Consider the following 11,224-nt stretch of genomic DNA (forward strand, 5'->3'; position numbering starts at 1 on the left):
GAACGATAACAACGTCCATGGGAGAGTGTTTCTATGGATTTTGTAGGAGGTCTGCCTTTATCAAGAAAAGGTCATGATTATTTGTACGTAGTTGTGGATGGGTTCAGAAATATGTGCATATTAATGCCTTGTAAAAAACAAATTACAGCTGAACAAACAACTCAACTTTTCTTTCAAAATGTATGTGTTCATTTTGGATTACCTACTTCTATTGTAAGTGATCGTGATTCCCAATTTGTTGGGAATTTTTGGTCAAATTTATGGAACTTGATGGACACCAAGTTGAAAAAAAGTACATCCTTCCATCCGAAAACAAATGGTTAAATTGAAGTGGTTAATAGGACAATTATTCATTTTCTAAGAGGATATTGCATCAAACATCCTTAGTTGTGGAATGAACAGTTGCATTATATTCAACATGCTTTCAACCGAGCAAAAGACTCTTCTACTCTAACTTCGCCTTTTGAGACATGTCTTGGTTATTTTCCTAAATCACATTTGGATTTCATCTTTGAGAAAGATGTAGTTGTAGATGGACATAGCGACATAGACAGAGCAAAGAAATTTGTTGAGCAAATTCAGTGGATTCACCAAACAGTTCAAGAACTACTTGAAAAGAGTCAAGGCAAGTATAAGGCAAGGAATGATAAGCATCGTGTGGATCATCAGTTTCAAGTAGGTGATGAAGTTTGGCTTTACATTAGCAAAGAAAGGCTTCAAGGTGAGGGTAAAAAGGTGAAACCAATCTGTTGTGGTCCATTTAAAATTCTGGAAAAGATTGGTAATAACGATTTCAAGCTTGATTTGCCTTCATATATGCAAATTTATTCTGTTGTTAATATTGAAAATTTGAGATTGTATGAGCCTCATTTGATTGAAGATCAAGGAGAAAGTGTATAGATTTCGTCAATTGAAGATTGATGAGCTTCAGCAAGACACCATACTTGACAGAAGAACGAGGTCATCAAAGAGGGGAAATGTTGATTACCTTCGAGTGGTTCCTAAAGGTACAAATCCATCAAAGGCCAAATGGATTGAAGAGGGGAAGGTGAGGGAACTGTAACCTCACTTGCTAAACAATTGAAAGTGATCCTTTTTGGGTCCAAAAGCTTCCAGTGGGGAGGAGTGATCAGGTGCTCAAAATTATGCTCAAAAATCAAAGTGTCATAATTTTGTTAAACTTAGATTCAGATCAAAGAGCTCGTCATTCTGAATCCAATGGTGTGAACGACACTCAAATCCGAGCTCACATGCAGAAGTTAGAGCAAGTCAAAGTTCAAGTTTGAATTGTCTACATGGCAGGATTGGATGATGTGGCAAGGTCTTCAGTTAATGAGGAGGTGCCAAGTGGCAAGCCGCCATTGGCCCCCACATATCACAAGTCGCAGTCGCATGCAGAAAGGTGTTACAGAATCCGGCCCCTAGCAGAGAAGGGTTGCGATGCTATAAATCGCAAATCACAGATCGACGAAGGGAAGTACTATGGAAATCGCCCCCCACTGTACCTGGGTTGCAATGCGATGGATCACAGATCGCAATCGCACTTCAGAGAAAAAAGTGTCTCATTTTATGACTACCCGTTAGTTCTTTTTCGATTGCGATAAGTTCCCAGATGCAATATATTTATCAGTTCCATTTTATACTGTCGTCGGGTCCGTCGATATCACAATCGAAAATCACATGTTTTATTCACAGACCATAAGCTCGCAGCATGTGCCAATTGCGATTTGCGATAAGATTGGCCGATAGTTTATGGCCCGCCATGCGGCAAAATTTTCGCTCCGTTGGTGGATTTTGGAGCGAAAATATGGGTTCCTGTCGGTTTGGAGCAATTTGTGGTATGAATAGTGGGAGAATTGGGAGAGGTCATAACTTCTTTAGTTCTTATCCAAATGGGTTACAAAAAAGAGTCACTTCTAGTAGTTTTGGCTATTCTTAACTCATTGAGACATGTTTCAGAGGCATTTGTGTTGGGTGTGGAGCTTGATTATCTTCTGTATTCAAAGGTTTCAGTTGGATGTATACCCCAGGAAGATTATACACCCCTCCACGCAGGGGGGTGCAGGAGGGACTTGTCCCCCCGCGGGGGTTTGGGGGGCCGATCCCCCCTGGCTGGGGGGTCCGGGGGCCAGCGGTCCCCCGGGGGGGGATCAGGGGCATCACCCCCGAAGCTAAAAACAGATGTAAAATTGCCTTTGTAAAAGTATAGTAATTTCTAGTCAATCTGGGCCGTTCATTAGGCGGATGATCTGACGGTAGAAGTTATGTTTAGTTTAGGGTTTTTTGCCCTAGAAGGCAACCCCTCGCTATATATGAGGGAATTGTATTGTGTCTATGGAGATCTGGATTCTGAGTGAGGAAAAGAGAGGAGATTGAGAGCGAAGAGGGAGTTACAGTGGATCTGCTGTAGGTTGTATCTCTTCAGTTTGCTGGATAATATAATAAAAGAAGGACTGGTTGTTTCTCCGTGGACATAACCCAAACTGGGTGAACCACGTATATCTGTGTCTCTCTTGTTTTATGCGTTTTTTGTGTTTATATTTCTGCAATATTTTATGTGTTCCATTGCTCTGTAATATATAATTTTCTAACAATTGGTATCAGAGCCGAAGGTCTATTTGGCTGATAAACTCATAGGAGAGAAGGGTTCCTGGTTCGAGTGGGAGCAATGGCGGAAGATGGTAGGTTTAGGGTCGAAAAATTCAACGGCCAAAACTACCAGCTTTGGAAGATGCAGATGGAAGATTATCTGTATTAGAGAGATCTGTACCTACCATTAAGCAGAAAGACAAAGAAGCTGACGAGTATGATAGACACAAAATGGGATATTCTCGACAGAAAGGCACTTGGAACAATACGGTTGTGCCTAGCGGCGTCGGTAACATTTAATATTTCAAAGGAAATGACAACAGAGGGTTTAATGTCGGCATTGGCCAAACTATATGAAAAACCCTCGGCCTCAAATAAGGTATTTCTTATGAAGCGTTTATTTAATATGAAGATGTCAGAAGGTGGATCTGTTGCTGATCATTTAAATGATTTTAATACAGTTACAAGTCAGTTAAGTTCTGTAGGGGTAACTTTTGATGATGAAGTTAGGGATCTGTTATTTCTATGCTCATTTCCAGAAATTTGGAATGGTTTAGTTATGGCCATTAGTAACTCTGTCTCTGGATCTAGTACTTTAAAGTTTGATGATGTTGTCGGCGCAATCCTTAGGGAGGAAATGCGACAGAAAAGCTCCAGTGAGACATCAGGTAATGCTTTGACTGCAGAGACTGGGGGAAGAAAAATGGAAAGAGGAAAGAGCCCTGGATATCGCAGTAAGTCAAGAAAAGGCAGATCCAAGTCCAGATCGGGGATAGTGTGCTGGAAATGCGGGAAGAAAGGACACCTGAAGAAAGACTGCAAGTCTCGGAAGGGAAAAGAAGGAGACGCGCAACAAGAAACTAATCATGAAGCGAATGTAACATGTGATGTGTTGCAAGATTCTTTGATTCTTTCTTTAGAAAATATTATTGATGCCTGGGTGGTAGATTCAGGGGCCTCATTCCATGCCACACTTGATAAGAAACATTTTCATGATTATGTTCAAGGAGATTTTGGATAGGTTTGATTGGGTGATGATAAACCCTGTAAAATCGTTGGAATGGGTACAGTTTTCATAAAACAACAAAATGGAAATCAATGGCTATTAAAGGAGGTAAGGCATGTTCCAGATCTAAAGAAAAATCTGATTTCAACAGGGCAGTTGGGAGGTGAAGGTTGCGTAACTACTTTCACAAATAAAACCTAGAAGGTTACTAAAGGATCCCTGGTAATAGTGAAAGGAGGAAAGGTTGGTACATTGTATTTATGCAATGGTATTTCTAATTTTGTTAATGATTTAACCTCTACAGGAGAAGGTACGACATTGTGGCATCATAGGCTCGGGCACATGAGTGAGAAGGGGATGCAGATTCTTCACTCAAGAAATTTGTTGCCAGGTTTGAAGCATGTTGATTTAAAATTCTGTGAGAATTGTGTTTATGGAAAATAGAAGAGAGTCAGATTTCTTAGAGTTGGGAAAGAAAAGAAGAGCGAAAAATTAGAGCTTGTGCATACAGATGTATGGAGACCTGCTCAGGTATCATCTCTTGGTGGCTCTCGTTATTATGTTACTTTTATTGATGATCCAACTAGAAAAACCTGGATTTATTGTATTCGAAATAAATTTGATGTATTTGATACTTTCAAGAAATGGAAAGATTTGGTTGAAAATGAGACAGGAAAAAGGTTGAAGTGTCTCAGATCAAACAATGGAGGTGAATATTGCAGTAAAGAGTTTGATAGGTACTGTTTTGAGAATGGAATTTGCAGAGAGAAGACAGTTCCAGGAATGCCACAAGAAAATGGTGTGTCAGAAAGGATGAATAGGACAATCATGGAGTGTGCAAGGTGCATGAGATTGCATGCAGGATTGCCTTTACAATTTTGGGTAGATGTTGTAGATACTGTTGTTTATCTAATAAACAGAGGGCCTTCAAGTTCCTTGGATTGTGGTATTCCAGAGGAGGCATGGACAGGTAAAAAGGTAAACTACTCTTTTTTAAAGACTTTTGGTTGTGAAGCCTTTGTCCACATTAATAAAGAAAATAAAACAAAGCTTGAGGCAAAATCAAAGAAATGTAACTTTATTGGATATGGTGTTAATGATTTTGGTTATCGCTTTTATGATTAGGAAAAACATAAAATCATTAGGAGCAGAGATGTAATATTCAATGAAAAGGTTTTGTATAAGGATCAGCTGCAGGAAAAGAAACAGGAAAAAGAAAACAGAGAATACACAATGCTTGACGATATCACAGGAAAAGTAATGGTGCCTGAAAATCATAATGATCAACAGCTAGAACAACAACCACAACAGCAACAAGCACTTCAAACACCTGAAAGTGGTGTTAGAAGATCTACTAGGATAAGTAGACCCCATGAATGATACTCTCCTTCATTATATTATGTATTGTTGACTGATTCTGGTGAACCAGAATGTTATGAAGAAGCAGTGCAGGTAGAAACCATGAAGAAGTGGAAGCAAGCCATGAAAGAAGAGATGGACTCCTTAGCACATAACCAGACTTGGGACTTGGTCAGGTTCCCTGTAGGTAAAACAACATTGCAGCATAAATGGGTTTACAAGTTGAAGGAAGAAGATGGAGGTAGAAAAAGGTATAATGCTAGACTTGTGGTGAAAGGGTTTGCACAGAAAAAGGGTATAGACTTTGATGAGATATTTTCTTCTGTTGTGAAAATGACTTCAATCAGAACTATTCTAAGTCTAGTAGTAGCTGAAGATTTGCTTCTTGAGTAGTTAGATGTAAAGACAACCTTTCTCCATGGGGATTTGGAGGAAGAGATATATATGCAACAGCCATAAGGATATGAGGTAAAAGGGAAGAAGAAACTAGTGTGCAGGTTGAAGAAGAGCTTGTATGGCTTAAAACAGTCTCCAAGGCAGTGGTATCTAAAATTTGACAGGTTTATGTCTGAACAAGGTTATACTAGATGTCACTCTGATCATTGTGTTTATCTCAAAAAGAAAAATGATGGAAGCTATATTATATTGTTATTGTATGTAGATGACATGCTTGTTGCAGGTTCTAACATGCAAGAGATAAATGTGCTCAAAAGAAAATTAGCAAACTCATTTGCAATGAAGGATTTGGGTGCTGCAAAACAAATCCTTGGTATGAGAATAACTAGAGACAGGAAGAATCACAAATTAACATTGTCTCAAAGTGAGTACATAGAAAAGGTGTTGAAAAGTTTTAATATGCAGAATGAAAAACCAGTTAGTATACCTTTGGCTAGCCATTTCAAATTAAGTAAGGAGGCGTTTCCCAAGACTCAGGAAGAAATGGCTCATATGTCTAAAGTTCCATATGCATCAGCAGTTGGAAGCTTAATGTATGCAATGGTCTGCACAAGGCCTGATATTGCACATGCAGTGGGAGTTGTAAGCAGTTACATGAACAATCCAGGAAAAGAACATTGGATGGTGGTGAAGTGGATTCTCAGGTATTTGAGAGGTACCACAAATCAAGCATTATGCTTTGGTGGTTCAAACATTGCTCTACAGGGATATGTTGATGTAGATATGGCAGGTGACAGAGATAATAGGGGGAGCACTACAGGATATGTATTTACTGTAGGTGGAACAACTGTCAGTTGGGTTTCAAAAATCCAAAGTGTTGTTGCACTTCCAACAAAAGAAGCTGAGTATGTTGCTACTACAGAGGCTAGTAAAGAAATGATTTGGTTACAAAGGTTTCTGGATGAATTGGGTAAGAAGCAGGAGTTGGGCAGGTTATACAGTGACAGCCAGAGTGCCATTGTTTGGTCTAAAATGTGGATGCAAATTAGAGTTCAATTAATGTCAACCTGGGAAGGTAAACTTAGAAGTACCACCTATAGGTCTAGAAAGATTTCTAATTTGTTTGAGATCTATTGGTTCTCTTACAAGAACACATTCGACAAGATCTCTTCCAATAACTAAACAAACTAGAGACATTCCTAATTTGTCGGAGGTCTTAAGGTTCCCTTACAAGAACACATGAATTTTAATATTTCATCCAACAACTAAACAAACTAGAGAGATTCCTAATTTGTCGGAGATCTTATGGTTCCCTTACAAGAACACATGAATTTTAAGATTTCTTCCAACAACTAAACAAAATAGAGAGATTCCTAATTTGTCGGACATCTTATGGTTCCCTTACAAGAACACATGAATTTTAAGATTTATTCCAACAATTAGAATATCTAACAAGAACTTAAAAGTTGAAATGAAATAAAAACATAAATTAAATTATACCTAAAATAAGCATGCAAGTGAGGCCAGGGGGGGCCGCCATAACTCCACAAGCACACTACTTCAAAGGAGACTCAAATTTATAAGCAACAAAATCAAAGTATGATTCTTTATTTCAAAATCTCCATCATGATGTACAAGCCAACTCCAAGATTACAAACTCTAAGATTACAAATGGAACTCTAAATTACAAATGGAGGAGATTGTACTCCTATTTATACAATGGGATGAGATAACAAACTCATAATGATGATCCACTAATCTCTCTTTAGTTCCATACATCTCTCAACCATCTAGACACATAACCCCCTTTTGTCCTTGATCTTCTCCATGAGATCATGATCTTCTCCATGAGGCTTATCTTATCAAATTCGAATTTGATCATTCAAGGCCACATAAAGGTGTCTTGGAAGCTTCCTTTGTACCTACACATGTCACAAAAACAATCCACTTTCCATATATGAAGTAAAATATATTATTTTCTAATATTCAATCAAGAATTTCTCTTAAAAATGCTTGAAAATAAATAATATTTGGAAGATATAAATGAGACCCATTAATGATGAGCAATAGGGAAAATGAAGTGACATGATAGTGAATAATGAGTGATATAATGGAAGCATAGGTGAAAGTGTATGGTAATGAGTGATATTTGTATGACATTTTGAAGCCCAACATACCCCCAATTGAAGCTCTTGCATGTCCTAATGCAAGCTACTACAATGAATTATTTGATTTGATTCTTAGATGAGCTTCCTTTTACAAGATGTTTGGTTTTTGGGTAACAACCATCTTTCAATCATGGACTTCATTTTAACTTTGCACATCTTTTGATAACTTTTATTTCCGTAAAGCATTTGCATCTTTGAATGACTGGTTCTTGTGTTACAATCATTATTTACTTTGTTGAGATCTCTTTTTAATGATTGGTTCTTGTGTTACAATCATTATTTTCTTTGTTGAGATCTCTTTTTAATGATTGGTTCTTGTGTTACAATCATTACTTACTTTGTTGAGATCAATCATTTTTAAGGAGTCATTTAATATGCTTCTCATTTTGTAGTAGTTTTTATTGCGGGAAGACTATGTGGGTTAAGATGTAATATGAATGAGAGAAAGAAATGAAGTGTGCGATTCCCCTCCCCCCCCCCCCCCCCAACTGAATTTTTTGGCAATTTTTAATGAGAAAGGGAATAGTGAAATAGTGGAATATATTCCAAATATCATCATTTTAGCATCTAAAAAGAATTTCAAGATTAAAGGTTAGAAAACATCATACCTTACTTCCCTAAAGAAGTGGATGAATCATGCATGTTCAGCTGCTGCAATTCTGATCTGAAGCTTCTTCTGCAAGTTGTGGATGAAAGATGGATCTGTATTGTCGTATTTGCTACTGGATCTTCCGCTGGATAGTTTGATGAATCTGGTGAGTCTGCTGAATATGGATAAAAATGTATAAGGCTTGGAAGGTATACAAAATATAGAAGCATCCCCCCAGCCTTATTTATTGACTTGTTCTCAAGTCATGACAAATTGAAAAACAATCAAAGGAAATCTGCTTCATCTGTTACAAAATATGGGTCTTCAAGTCTTCAATGCTCGATGGCACAAATCTTGCTATGTGAATAAATATGCCGGTGTTGAACATAGCAAGAAATTGTTGGCTTAGTGGCCATTAATGAATGCCACTAGCCAACACAAGAGCTCCCACCATTGATTCCAATGGGAGTCAAGATGCCTAACACATCTTTGTAGGTACGAATAAATTTGTTGTGGTCAAGTCACCTACAGGATCCAACGAACAAGGGATATTAATGTACTCCCATTGTTCATTGGCAAGAGTACTTGCAATTAAGGCATGCAAGCCTCTAGGTGTTTTTCAAGGATAATTAGACTCTAGGACTTTGACTCAATGATATACGTAGAAGCAGGGTTTTATTGGCATAAATGAAGGGGAATGGTAATGATAAGAAAAATGACAATAAGCTTGTAAGGAATGGATGAAAGGAAATGCATGGTGTATGAATAAGAACTCTTGCTGTGAAAAATGGATATGGAAATGTCATGCTTTATGGATTTACAATTGGTGGAATTCAAAATCTGTTTCAAAAAGGGAGGTGCAAGGTGGTGGTAGTGGAGATGGATTTGTCTTTAGAATTTTTCATGAATTTAGTCTTTGGAAGACCAATTGTCGTCACAATGTAATATCCTTAATGATCACTTGATTATCTTGTAACCTATAAAAAAAAATTGGCAAAAAGAACACATAAGTGTGTTCAAGAAGAAATGGCCATTTCCTTCATGATTCTTACGCAAAAATTTCGTACTGAATAAAATAGATTAAGGACAATCAAAGTGTTTAAATTGACTCAATTCATGATATTAGTATCAGTCCAATCTTTAAGAAATAACCATGAAAAGTAAATTTACTCCCTGTTTTTGTCAGCTAACTTTTGTGCATGGTGAACAACTTGGCATTATAGATTTGTTGTGTCCTGCAGATGAGTACGTTATAAAAGCATACAACAATATGAATTTTCCAACTCTTAAGGAAGTTAATAAGCATTTAAATAATCCACCAAATGTTCTTTAAATTAATCTTCCTAATGTTCCCTTAAATGTTTTCAAATCAATGAAATATCAAATCTGTATAAGATTTCCTAGGAAGACTTCGAAGTATCTTTCGAGTGAAGGAGTAAAAAGATCTGCAATGAATGGGCATTTTGAAAATGACAACAGTCACTGATTTTCAAAAATGATGTAGTTTCTGTTTTTTAAAGTTTTCTTTTTTCCTTGGATGAAATACTCCTTACTCAAAAATGGAAACGTGTCCCTTTATGCTGGAATATTAATCCAAGCGAACGTTTTAGTGATGACTTTCTCACATACTTCGCGTAACTTCTGCATGGAGTTAGTTCACAACAAGTTTCTGAGTGCTATCAACAAATTTATGTGAGTGCTATCAACAAATTTAGACTTCAATTTTAATCATGTGCATCGATGTTTTTAAATTATCCCTCAATGCCCCCTACAACAATCGTTTCAGATTTAATGCAAATAGGAGCTTCAATCAAACTTGGAACAATAGATGGCTAGAACAAAAAAAAAATATCCAGTGACAACCATAATCTTTTATGCACAAAACAGTCTATACAAAGCCTCAGATGTTGGTGCGAGTTTGTGTTGAAATGCTGCCGATAAGTCCTATGAAAATCGATAACCAAAACAAAAGTAGACCCAAAAAAATCCTCAAACCCAAGCCAAAAATCCACAAACAAATTTCATCCTGAGTTAGCCTAATGGAAGCGCTGGGATGAGCTATGTAAAGAAGAGTATAGCGTGGCGTTCATACCAGAATTCCTCTCTGTACCAGTCAAGATTGAATCTGGTTCCCCATTCCATCTCCTGAGGTTGGGGCCTTATCGGTCAGGGAATTCAAATTTGATATTTCTCAGCTATTGTTGATGTGTGCAAAAATTCATGAATACGAAACAAGTTTTAACACATAGACACTCACCTCTATAAAAACATTTTCACATGTACAGGTGCAGTTCACTTAATACGTGCCAAGTGGCCATGGACAATGAACTAGGTAAATTACTCAAATCGAGCCACAAAGTCGCTCAAATCACTCAAAATCTGTTTCATTTCCAGCAAAACCCATAATTCTCTGCAAATTAATTGTAAAAACCGTTTTTTTCTTCACGCAGTTATCAAAACAGGGTCTCGAAGAACTGTGATTTCCTCTTAGACCATTAGAAATTCAATCAAACGATTTATGGGTTATGTAACTCATTCTGTTGTGAAAAAAACCCATGTCTTCGTTTGTCTAGATTTGTCCTGGCTTGATCACAAACCACTTTTTAAAACTGATGCTTTTAAGGGGTTGCGTATGGATTGCCTGTGAGCACGAGGCTGAAAATGTTTCAGCGTTTTCCTTGGGACTCCTTGCATCAACGACTATTTAATATCTCGACTTGTTGAATGCTTACTACCAGAGGTACATGATTACTTGTTTAGAATATTAAGGCCACAACCTTATATGCCTTCACAGTAAAGGAAGTCATGATCATTTGATTGGCTTCTTGGATGGTCTCATCTTCACTGAGAACTAGTGCAGATAGAGGTATTTTGAAGGTGTTTATCAGCATGCCAAGATTACAGCCTGTTATATAAGATGCACTGATTTGTTAAGTGAAATGATTGCAAGACGTCAACTGACTGACACATTCTCATATCTTTTCAAAATCAACATAAAAGTTTGAAGCCAGAGATGAGCTATCAATTGATATTTGATGGTCTTTTGTGTTTCTCATCTAACACTTGAATTTTCCGAATATCACTACAAAACTGTCTCCTCCAGAAAATCCGAATTGA

The sequence above is a fragment of the Pinus tabuliformis genome, chromosome 8 (assembly GCF_031772625.1).
Source record: "Pinus tabuliformis cultivar Carrire ecotype Pingquan chromosome 8, CPIR1, whole genome shotgun sequence".
Classification (NCBI taxonomy): domain Eukaryota; kingdom Viridiplantae; phylum Streptophyta; class Pinopsida; order Pinales; family Pinaceae; genus Pinus; species Pinus tabuliformis.